Below are 13,342 nucleotides of genomic sequence, written 5' to 3' on the forward strand. Positions count from 1 at the left end.
TGCCTAGGTGTGGTTTTCCTTATGTTTAACTTTCTTGGGATTTGTTAAATGTCTTGGATCTGTGGGTTGATAATTTTTATCAAATTTGGAGAATTTTGATCATTATATTTTTCAAATTTTTTTTCAGCCTCACTCTCTCTCCTGATCCTCTCTTTCTGGGGCTCAAATTTCATATATGTAAGACCACCTAGTATTGTCCCAAAAGTCACTGAGTCTCTTTTCATTTTTTTGTCTTTTTTGTTTTGTTTTGTTCTATGCTTCACTTTGAATAGCTTCTATGAAACTCTCTGCAAGTTTCCTGATCCTTTCCTGTGTAGTGTCTAATGTACCATTAAAAGTACATTCAGGAAAATTTTCATTTCAGACATTATATTTTTTCTTTCAATAATGTCTATTTGGTTTATTTTATAGTTTTCATTTCTCTGATGATATTCCCTATATTAATATTATAACCATATTTTCTTTTAAATCCTCAGACATATTTTAATAGCAGTTTTAAAGTCCTTGTATACTAATTTCAACATATGTATCATCTCTGGATCTATCTCTATTGATTGTTTACTCTTCTGGTTATAGATTACATATCCTTGATTTTTATTGTGTGCCAAACATTTTGAGTGATACGTTTTTGAGAGCTTGAATTTGTCTTACTTTACATAGTGTTGAGATTTATTCTGTCATGCAGTTAATATACAGATGGACCAACTCGATGCCTTTGAAACTTTTTTTTAGTCTTTGTAAGAACATCTAGAGTATCCCTTACTGTAAGACTAGATTAACCCTACTCCTAAGGTGTGGCTTTTCTGTGATATCAATGGAATTTCCAAGGTTTTCAGTGAAGTCTCTACACTAATTCCAATCCCAGTGTATCCCAGAACAATGTAATATCTGGAATCAATATTCAGTTCACAGTCCCCCAATAGTTGCTTTTTTCCAGGTCTTGCTCTGATCTTACACATATGAATATTCACTCAAATATTCAAGGAGATCCATATGCAGATTTAGGTATCTTATTGTCTGCATAGCTCCTTCTGATCTTCTGCCCTACAAATTCCACTCACCTCAGAACTCCCAATACGATCTACATTTCTTTTGCACAGCTAAACTGTTGGTTTCTGTTGAGTTCCGCTTATGAATACCACAGTTTGGAAAGTGCCCCTAAGCAGAAAGCTGTATTTTCCTCCTCTGAAGGACCACAGCTTCTACCGTCTGTTTTCCAATAACCCAAAACAGATGCTTCATCAGTATTACAGTTGTCTATTGCAAGAGAATTTGTCTAATACTCATTTTAAGTCATATTGAAAATCAGAAGTGTTTTTACTTCATATTTTAAAGTTGAATAAACTGAGACAAAGAGAGGTTAAGTAATTTGTCAAAGCTCCCACAGGCCGGCAGAACTGGATCTGATTCATTATATCTGGTTTCAGAGTGTGTGGTCTAATGGAGAGCCTGGCAATAGTGTTTTGGGATTTTATTTTTCATGACCTCGATTTCCTGAAGTTACCAATGAAAAAAAAAAATTAGTGTAATGTGGTAGGACATGGGTAGGTATACTGCATGCCTAGTGACTAAGAACATGATGTTATATAACCATGGTGACAGCAAGCAATAATTTATTTTAGTCTTTTCCCCAGCCAAAAAGTAAAAAAGCGACAACACACAGTTTCTTTGCTATTCTGACCTTGTGGATTGCTCAGTCCATGTATCCTGCTATGAGTATTGAACATCAGAGTCATCTCCATGAAAAACCAGACATGCTGGGAGCAGCTGCATCAACTCAATCATTTGTATTCTTAATGTCATTTATCCAGTTTACTGGTCCAGAAATAAACCATAGTGAAAGCAAATTCAAGCAAGCTGATATTGTCAGTTTTGTCAGTCTTTTATCCTGGACCAGTCCTTTATGATTTTGTCTAGTATATTTAGGCTCAAAATTATATCATCAAATCCTTTTGTAATCAATTTCTCCATAAACATCAAATTAATTAGAATTCTAGAATTTAACACAGCCTTAGAGATGCTTTCCACAATACTACCAGGCTCATCAAAATTTCTAGCTGCACTGCTCACAATAACATTTATGTTCCTCTTAATGAAACACCACAGATAAAACAGGACGAAGTTTCCCTACAATGGGAAATTTAGATTTTTACTTTGGCATTATGTTTTTAGATTCTGTAAACTCAGAGTTTTATTGCTAAATTGAAAGCCCTTTCCTTGATTTACTAGTTATAAATCAATATATATTTGAAGGAGATATTATGTGTCCCAGAAACTACCCTCAGAAAGCAGAAAAATACTTCCACGTAGTCATTAAGATAGCCCGGAACGACATGCACTACTTCAGTCGTTCCTCAAGGGAAACAGAATAAACAAACTTGGAGTAATCCCAACTGTGAACAGATATTATTCCTACCTCTATGGAAGTAACTGCAGAAAGACTATGATTATAAACTCACAAAGGACAAAAATTTTGTTACTTTCAACAATATTTATGACATGTCTATTGGAGATACAAGATTGTGCTCACTTAATTCATTAGCTCTTATGAAAGGAGACAATATGTAATGCTTTGAAGCTAAATAGTGAAAAACCTTTGACAAGTGCATAAACCTACTGGAAGGTAGGTTTATGCCCTTGACAAAGGGTGTAAGGAACTCATTCTTCAGGTATAAGGAACTAAAGCTTTAAGTGTGATTAAATATGAGGCATGTAGAAGTGTCTGCCTTCCCATGGCCTTCTTCTCTGGGAGCTGCCTGGTAGAAGTTGCAGATCACTGCAACCAAGTTTGTATCATGTGACTTCAACCTCACAGCTCATTGAACTAGGAGTGTGCATCAGACTTTAAGTATCCACTCCTCTAACCAGCTAGTAATCAATCATATTCTCTATACTTATTTTAGACTAAGAAGTGGTATGGGAAATAAAGCAATATGTGCAATTAAGCTCAATATTCATAGAGGCTCGCCTGAGGTAGTCATTTTTAGCTATATGCCTGCTGACAACTAAGCAGAGAAAGGAGATCTGTAGTGAGAAGCAAAAAGGGAGGAGTAAGCACTTAAACACAAGCAGAAGCAAAAAACCAAAACTCTATAAAAGGTAGATGAAAAAGCCATGGTTTGGGCTTCCCTGGTGGCGCAGTGGTTGAGAATCTGCCTGCCAATGCAGGGGACGCGGGTTCGAGCCCTGGTCTGGGAAGATCCCACATGCCGCGGAGCAACTAGGCCCGTGAGCCACAACTACTGAGCCTGCGCGTCTGGATCCTGTGCTCCCAACAAGAGAGGCCGCGATAGTGAGAGGCCCGCGCACCGCGATGAAGAGTGGCCCCCGCTTGCCGCAACTAGAGAGAGCCCTTGCACAGAAACGAAGACCCAACACAGCCAAAAATAAATAACTTAATTAAAAAAAAAAAAAAAAAAGCCATGGTTTCCAGTTTCCCCATTCCTGGTTTCACACGCATACAAGTACTACAGTTTTTATACCCTTGAGGTTGCCTGTGCAATCCTTAAAATTAATCTCTCTTAACTGGAACTAGCTTGAATAGCTTCTTTGCAATAAATATTTCCTGACTACGATGTTCAACCATCTAGGGCTGACTGTCTTTTTTAAAAAATCAGAACAAAGTGGCCTACATTTTAAAAGTTTCTTTGGAAACAATTATCCCCAAAAGCAAAGAGGTGGCCCATCCACGTACCTAGGTAAGCTCTCTGGTCCCTTCCAAAATAAATGAGCCAACATAATTAATCATGTGCAAGCAATAAGCAGCTATTTTGCATTACTTTGCTGATTAAGAAATTAGGGCCAAGAGACTGATAATACAAGCAGCTATTGATGCTTGAGAATCAGCGTAATCAAATCAGACTCAATAAAGTAAAATGGAGATGGAGTCTGCTATCTGGTTTTTAGGAATCACATATTAGCTTTTCATTCTGTCAGGCCAAGAGCTATATTAAAATAGTAATAGTTCAGTTCTTCTGTCTTCTATTCCCGTCGTGACATGTACATAATCTTCACTAACAAGGCTTTCTATGTTTACTCAAGTGACCTCATTAGGCTTAGATATTGTCAAGTGTTGATGTACCAAAACAGAATTTTAAATAATTTATTTCCTTTACTTACTGCATTTTCAAGCATTAGAAACAATCAGTGTAAGTGCCTATTTGCACCAACAAGACCTCTCCTGAGACTACCACTTTAACTGGTTCTAAATCTAATAATACCTAGTGTTTGCCCAGCATTTTAAAGTTTTCCAGGCACTATCCCATGTGGAGTCTCCTTTTGTTCTCTGTAGGAAAGGAAGATAGTTTTATTCCTATTTTTCAGAAGAGATGATGAAGGCCAGGGAAGTCCAGTGTCTTAGTTATCTCTGGGCTACAGTAACAAAGTACCACAACTTTTATGGTCTAAACAATACAAATTTATTATTTTACATTTCTGTAGGTCACAAGTCCAACATGGTCTCACCAAGCTAAAATCAAAGTGTTGCCAGAGCTGCATTCCTTTCTGGAGGGTCAAAGGTAAGTAGCTCTGCTTTAAAATTCTAGGGTTCTGCCCTGCAACTCTCCCACCGAGACTTTTCTAGTGGCCTCTTTTTCTACCATCACGCATATGACTCAAGTGGCAGGGCTGCTTGTACTGCAGCCTAAATCTGCTACAGTCTTATCTTGTTTTTGACCCCCTCAAAATTAGCAGACATTCACTTCACCCAAAAAATGATCATAGCAGTATCCCCAAGTGCCACCCTCAAACACCAAAGAGGATTACCAAACATTTTGCTTCTCTCTTAATGGTAGGAGGTACAGGGTGCAACATCTTGTCCTTTACTTTACTTACTGAGAGGATGTCCAGCATACTTCCACTTACCAGGCCCCTGACATCTTCACCAGTGTGGCAGACCCCTGAATTTTTGTGGCATTTCTTTCTTCCCCCCTGGCATGCGTATGTTTTATGAAGGCATTCCGAGGACTTAGAGCTTGTTGATGATCAGGTCTGTTTAAAGTATTGCCGTCAATATATTGAATGAAAGTAGTGTCCCACAGCATGTCCGAACTGTCCAGTTCCCTTCAGATTATATTGTACAGAGGGTGGCAGAGTTCACATTCACCTGGAAACAGACTGTGGTGTACACTGTTTGCTGTTCAGTGTGAAGATGAATCACTTCTTATTCTTCCTGGTGGGTATGGAAAGAATGCATTTGCAAGATCAATAGCTACAAACTATGTACTTCAACTGGGGCTACTACTTGGTTAGTTGTGTAATAATCCACTGACATATGTCACAATCCATCCAGTTTTTGCAAGTGTCAAGCCAATAATTTAAATGGAGATTTGATTGTGATCACCATTCTTGCATCATTTTAGTCTTTGAGTGTGGTGCTAATCTCTGTAATTTCATTTTCCCTGGAATGAATTGTAATTTGACTCATTATGTTGTCAGGGTAGGGTAGGGACAGCTTCAGGGCTTCTACTTGGCCTCTCCTGGTACAATAGCTTGGATTTAATGGGCCAAAGAACACATGTGAGTGTTCCATTATGAATATACATTTAGGAACCAGAGACAGGGCCACCAGATGGGTCCATGGACCTAACAGACCCCCTGTGAGATAGATGTGGTTTAGAGCTCCATTTATTATTGGGCCCTCATAGGTCCCTATTCTAAAAGGAAGTCAATGATGGCACTTTGTGTTCCCTTGTGTCAATGTTAATTCAGTCCCTGTATCCAACAGCCTTCAAAAGGTGTGGGTATTCTCTTTTCCCTGGTTTATTTTTACCCTGTAAATGGTTACAAGTGTCATTTGGCAGAGGATTGGGAGAATCAAATGACTACATTACTGTACACTCTTGCCGTAGTGTTGTGGAGTCCTTCCTCATGGGGACGAATCCTCTTCTTTAGTTGATGGATTCTGGGAGCAGGAATGGTTTCAGACACTGAAACTGGCTAAGGAGTCATGACTTGCCATTGCACAGCCATCCTCAGCCTTCTACTCATCCAATCTTAATTTCTTCCAGAGATATTATATGGTCTCAAGTAGAGTCTAGCCTTGGCCTGACCCATGCAGCTGTGGAGGCTCTAGAGCAATGTGACTCAATAGGAGTATAATATGAGCCACATGGATAAAAATAAACAGGTGAAACTATTTTTAATATATTTTATTTAACCCAAAATATATGAGGGGGAGGCGAGTGTGAAACTTCCTAGATGTGTCTGGGAGAGGTGGCTCTCACTAGTCAAAGGCAGTTCTCTGAAGAAGGTCACAGCTATAAGCCATTATCCACAGCACTTGTAGCTATTAGGGAACAAGTTCATTGGCTGGAAAAGGGAATCTGGCTGGGAGCCCCACAGTATCTATTGCACTAAGTTAGCTAAAATCATTTCTGTTACTTGTATCCAAAAGCTTAACTTGTAACAGAATATCCGAAGTGTGACTCTTTATCCCATGCCCTTATTTTTAAGAAGTCTTTTTAATATGAGCTACTCCCCAAAGCTGCACGTGCTGGACAGTTCAAAATAAAGAAGGAAACAGGGCAAACCTAATATATCCAACTGGTTAAGACTGCCAAGTAAAAACAAAGCCTTAAGTTATAGCAGGGGCTTTCAGAACCTGCTCCCAGCATCACCTGGGAACTCATCAGAAGTGCAAATTCAGAAACTCTTGGGTGGTGGGGGGCAGAAATTCCTGGGATAACCAGCCCTCTCAGTGATTCTGATGTGCCCTCTAGACTGAGAACCATGGAGTTAAATACATGCTCCCTTTAGGAAGGCAACCTCAGCCCTAGCACAGCAAAGGGAGACTCATTAAATACCCAACTTCCTGACCCCTTTAAAGAAAGGAAACCAGCTGCCTAGATGAACAACCCTAATGCTGTGTGCACTTTCCATGAGAGACCTGGGCAGGGGAAAAGGCCTTCATATTTGATGCATTCATAATTAAGATAGCACAACTTACTGCTTCTGTACGGCAGAGTGCTTGAGGCTAGTGCTCTATTTTCAGAGTTTATAGAACAGGAATTCTGAATTTTACCTGATGTATTTCTGTGGTAAAGTGCAGCCCAGTATGACACCTGCTGGTGCAACAGACCTAACACAATGTGACAGAGAAACTAAAATGACGGCCAAACAGCCATACCTAACCCCTCTGCCAAGCTGCCCTAGATTTGCTGAAATTCAGAGCCAGGTAAATCTTGGGAGTTCACGAAGTGCTGATTAGTATCCTCCCTGGGGATGCAAGCCTCCCAACCAAGTTGCAAAAAACAAATTAGTAATCAGGAGATAAAATAACTTCAATTAGAGGAGAGACACAGAAAAGTCATCAAAACAGAGCCAAGGGACCAAATACATTGAAGATTGTCCCTAACTTCAAATAAAGAACTTTTTTATTTAGTTGATAGTTTTAGTCACTTAAAGATTAATCGCCATACCTTACTTATTTATAAAAATAGGACAGAACCATTACAGTGTTTAGGTATCACATTTAATTAATATAATGCAAATTCCTGCTCTCACGGTTACCATCCATTACTATTTTGCTCCCATTCTAACCCATTGTGAGACTCTGCAAAAATTGTTGCAAAACTTTGCAGATATTTCTACTCTAAATATTTACTAAAGTATTAATTAGGCAATACAATATTAAAATACACTTTTCCATGTATAATAGCTCTGTTATCCATCATGATGACCCTTTCAGTACAATGGTTCATGAGCACTGATACATAAAGCTTGTCCCACGCACCGCAGCTTGTTGAACAATTTCCTAGAGAACTAGAATATACTAAAATGTATAGCATTTAAAAGCTGTAATGAATAAGGCAGATGTGTATGTATGTGTATATGTGTGTGAGAGAGCATTTTAGGTAACAGTTGTATTACTAGATTATGATCATGACCATTTCCTGTGATTGTACTGTTTATGTGTGGTGGTGCCTATTAGCAGAGATTACATTAGGATAGATCAGAATCCTTTTACCTCCATTTACCAGTTGCATGGCTCTGAGCAAGCCATTTAACTTCTTTGTGCCTCAGTTTTCTCCTCTGTGAAATAGGGATAATAATAGTATCCACCCATGTAACACAGTTTGAACAGTATCTTATGCAGTATAAGCACTCTATATAAATGTGGGATACTATTATTAATAAAACACCAGAACATACAATTCACTCTATATTTTTTCTATAGACATGTATAGGCAAATCTGAAACCAATTATTTTATAGCCTCTCAAGATATCGTTTTGGAGAAGATGGGAAAATAAGGCTAAATGACAGTTCAATGAAGTGAAATCACTTAAGAACCAAATCATAAGCATTTTGGTTAGTGCACTGATGTTAGTGATCAGGGAAATGTCTACTGCAATTTTCAGAATTCTCTATCCACCCTTGTCCTGTCCAATATATTGTCAATGAACTGAATAAAGATGGAAGAGCATACTTATCAAATTTTCAAGTAAAATTGAAAGAGTCTATAATGTCTATCACAGAATCAATAATAACAATAATAGAAGGAGTTACATCTATTGAACATACTGTGACGGGCAATTTACATGCATTACCTGTAACCCACAGAACAATCCTACGAGTTTGGGATTATAGCTCCCATAGCAGGACATTTGTGATTACCTACCTTTCCTTTCTTAATAACAAAGCCCTGAGGGAAACTACCCTGCCCTATATGGGCCCCAGCCTCAACTCCAGTCCCTGGGGTATATAGTGTTTGTCTAAGCCAGTAGTTCTTTAACTATGGTCTCAACCAACAACATCAGTGTCATCTAGGAACTTATTAGAAAAAGAAATTGTTGGGTCCCACATCAGACCTACTGAATCAGCAACTGTAGGGATGGAGCCAAGAAATCTGAGTTTTAACAAGCCCTGCAGGTGATTCTGATACATATCTAGTTGGAGACCAATGTTCTAAGCCAATCTGATTATCCCACAGCCCTTGCCAGGGACTGATTTAAAAGTGTCATATGATAGACTCCTGGACAATGAGATGTGAGAGGAAATCTGAGGGGCTTCTAGGAAACGTTTACTTCTTTCTTTAAAAGAACCTTTTGGGAAGGAGTCCCTCTTTTGCTGGTGGACATTTTCATGTCTGTCTGTGATGCATGGTGCTGTGGCAGCGATCTTGAAGCCATGAAGGGAACCAGCCTGAGTGGAACACACTGAATGTAGCAAGATGGGAAGATGGAAGGAGCCTGGACCTTAGCCACCAAATTTACCAAAACTAAAATTGTCTTACCTCCACACTTATTATTATTTTAATATACCCTCTTTAATTAGCCATTTTAATTGGGGGTTTCTAATATCTACAATCAAAAGCATCCTAAGCAATACCACACAGTTTTACAGTAAAGCAAACTGAAGCTCCGAGAGACTGAGTTACTTTCTCAAGCTCAAAATTCAAAAGTTTCAATAGACCAGACAAGTGGATATATGTCTGTGTAGCTTGGGAAAGGGCTGGAAGTAAAGGTGAAGAGGTAAAGAGGTGAGGCATAGCCTAATATAAGTTTGTTTGAAAAATCCCTAAGAAATTCAGATGTTATATAAGCCAGTAGGATGGCAAGGTACAAAAAAGGAATAAAGATGTTTAAAGCAATCTAGGTCTCAGTCAGTGAAAATTGACAAGGCTGGGAGGGGGCATAAACAAGGAAAGAAAATGTTAGACTGTATTCTACACTAGCACATTTTATTCTCATCTAAAGGACTGTGTCCGGTTCTAGGTACCCCAATTTTCATGGAAACAATTGAGAGCACATAGAGCATAGTATGACTCGGAGATGAAAAGGTCTGAGAATGAAGCCATAGCATTTTAGCTAAGAAAAGATAAGACTCAAAAAAATATAATTGTATTATTCAAAACTCTTTAGAGCAATTAAGAGAAACTCAACTCAAACTGACTTATGTACAATTTTTTGGTTCATGTATCTAAAAGTTCAAGAAGTAACATAGCATAAGGTGTGGGCTGGCTCCAGGTGCTCTGACAATGTATGTGGTCAGGGCTTTATATTTTTTCTCAAGACTCTGTTTTCTTGGGTCACCCTCATTCTCAGGCAGGCTCTCTCCCCATACCCCAAGCTCATATTCTAGCATCTTAGCAATTCTGTAAGATGGAGAGCTTCTCTCCTCCAGTATTTTCCATAAAAGTCCCAGTATAGCATTCTACTGAACCAGTTTGTGTGACTAGCCTAGGACTGAAATAATCACTGTGGCCAGGGGAATGGAATATGCTAAATGAGAGGATCTCTATTATGAGCACATCCTAAAGGGTGGTGAAAAGAAAGCTTTCATTCCATGGTAAACCCCATCAGTGGAGAATAGGATGAATATAATTTCCCATTGGAAAATTGGTTATTATGAGAAGAAAGGAAAATGGATCCTGGGCAGGCAAAAATAGAGATGACCACTTCAATAACACCTGTCTTCAAATATTTGAATGTCTGACAAATAAATAGACTCAGCTTATTTTGTGAAGTCTCACTTGATATAACAAGAACTAATGCTTAGAAGTTACTGGGAAGCATATTTCTAATCTACACAAGAAAGAATTTTATAATCATTACAGCTCTCAACAATGAATAGGCTGCACCAGAAAGCAAGGATGTTTATCGTGAGAAGTTTCCAGGCCAAGGTCAGATGGCCACCTTCGAATGATATAATACAGGATATTTCCTGAATTGGTGGGAAGGAGGAGTAGATGAAATCTAAGGCCCTGTCCAACTCTAAATCTATAATATACTCTGTAAGCATTCTAGTTGAAAATCATCTATTGCTGTTGTTGTTCCTATAAATGACTCCTCTAAACTGTACTAGTATTTCTGGAAAGCCTCTATCTGGCTTATAAACAGACCGGATGATGAATTTTTGACCAACCCTTCTGTTGTTATGGTAACTAAAGCAAGGGGCATAACAAAAAGGATTGGCTGGTGATTAGAAAGTTCTTAAATAGCAATAGCTGCAAATGAGGAGAGAATTCGTAGTATGTAATAATAATACCAGAGAGAAGTGTGGTCGACCCATCACTTAGAGTGTAAAAATCAAGATGAGATATCCAACCACAAAGATTGACAGAAATGTCAAACATAAATACTAACCTAAACATAAGAAGAAAGGAAGATTAAAGAACGATGAATAGATGCTGGTGCAAGATTTGGTTAGGGGCCGTAAAAGGGAGTTGATTTGAATCAGTAAGCATGATATATTTTAACCTAATGATTCATAAACAGCATTTATTTCCAATTAACTGCATATTTAAATGAGTTGTATGTAACAGCAGGAACGATTTGAAAATACAAGTGTGGTGGCTTGGCTGATGCTGCATAAACAGAGGTCGACTCCCTCCCATGTGCACAATCTCCCTATCCAGCTCGGGATGAGGGTGGGGAGGGTGATTACTCTGCCTCAATCAAACGCACGTATTGACCAAGACAAGATACAGCGAGCTCTAATCAATTGTCTAAATGGTTCAAAAGTCATCTGGATGAGAGAAAAAAATAATTTTTAATTTAATGAAAACTGAAATTAAGCTCATTTCAACATAATTTGTTTATATGCTCTCCTTTAAACCTTTTCCCTATGCTTAACTGTTTTCTGAACACAAAATAAGGAACTGGAGTAGATTTAAAACTCTTTTATGACTGGGCAAAGGGATCGCTGAACTTTCTAAAATTCTACACAAAATTGATGTCTACTTGCTTTTGCTCAGGGAAGATGTTCCAGAGTTCCCACCAGATTTTTAAAAGGAACTGTGACCCACCATGAGCCCTAAGTGAATCCCTCTGACACAAGATTAGCTTCAGAAATATACACCCTGAATCCTATGAGAACTCCAATATTTCTGTAACACATATGAGAAAAAGGAAAAGATAATTGAAGCTAGTTGCTACCATGAACTCCAGGAGCAGTGCGTGGATTATAACAGGACGTTTTCATATACTTCCAGCTGTCATAGACAAATTAGAGCAGCCTTGCCTCTTAGGCTCAGAAGATAGAGAAAGCTTAAATTGTTACTGGACCAGCACTCATGATTAGGGGACTCTCCAGGTATCCTTAAGTTTGAAGACACATTTCTGAACTAACTCAAGAAGGCATAGAGGAAAGTAAATGTATTTTCATTACGCAAATTAATAAGAATAATGCGGCATATACCTCTGAGTTAGCATTTTTCTACAGATTTATTCAGCCTGCGGGATTTCAGAAGAGCAGGTAGATACGCTGTAATTAGAGGCAGGATTACCTACAATACTGGAAATAAGAAACCATAAAAAATGATAGATTCTGAAATTTTATAGACTTCTTGCTAAGTTCTCCAAAGCTGAACTTAGAGAATGGCTAAGTTCATTCCCAGAATGGCTGGGAATGAAAATACATCTTTGTGTCACTAAGCAAGATATTAAAAATATCACAGAAAAAAGTTGTTCCTGATGCATATGGATACTTAGCACATGTGCCTCTGAAAATAAGGCATCCATTTCTGCATGGCTCAGCAACACAGATGCCCTTTCAAAAGAGTAACCTGTGATGATGATGATAGGGGGAAGGGTAAGCTGTGACAAAGTGAGAGAGTGGCATGGACATATATACACTACCAAACGTAAAATAGATAGCTAGTGGGAAGCAGCCGCATAGCACAGGGAGATCAGCTCGGTGGTTTGTGACCATCTAGAGGGGTGGGATAGGGAAGGTAGGAGGGAGGGAGACGCAAGAGGGAAGAGATATGGGGATATATGTATATGTATAACTGATTCACTTTGTTATAAAGCAGAAACTAACACACCATTTTAAAGCAATTATACTCCAGTAAAGATGTTAAAAAAGTAACCTGTGAACAGAAATTTCTTGTATGTTATGAGACTACCTTCACCAAAACGTTTTCCAGTGAATTATAGAATGTAAATGGCCATTATGCCTTCAGCCATGACTGAATTTAATCATATTCTAGGTGTGTATCTTTTGCCGAAATCCTAAGCTCTAGTGCTCCATTAACAAGTCCTTTTCTTTTTCTCTGTGGCCATTTTTGTTCTACTCTTGCTCCCCAAGCCCTAAAGTTCTGACATTCTGCACCTGCCTGGAGCTCTTGCCTCCCCACAATGCACCAGCCAACGATCGCCACTGCTACCTGTGGGCCTTCAGTCCCGAAGTGGGTGAGGCCGTGCTTTCTCTCGCTTTCCACTCTAAGACTACTCTACTTCTTCCCAAGCCAGACTTCCCAGGTATAATGGGAAATCTGCCTGTCTCCATGCCAGACCCTCTCTGTAGTAACTCAGTAACTGTTTAACATTGCATTCTCTGGACTAATATTTCCAACTACTTTCATTTTGATTATTCTTTCTTTCTACTTTTACCAAAAC

This window comes from Balaenoptera ricei, chromosome 3 (assembly GCF_028023285.1).
Source record: "Balaenoptera ricei isolate mBalRic1 chromosome 3, mBalRic1.hap2, whole genome shotgun sequence".
Classification (NCBI taxonomy): domain Eukaryota; kingdom Metazoa; phylum Chordata; class Mammalia; order Artiodactyla; family Balaenopteridae; genus Balaenoptera; species Balaenoptera ricei.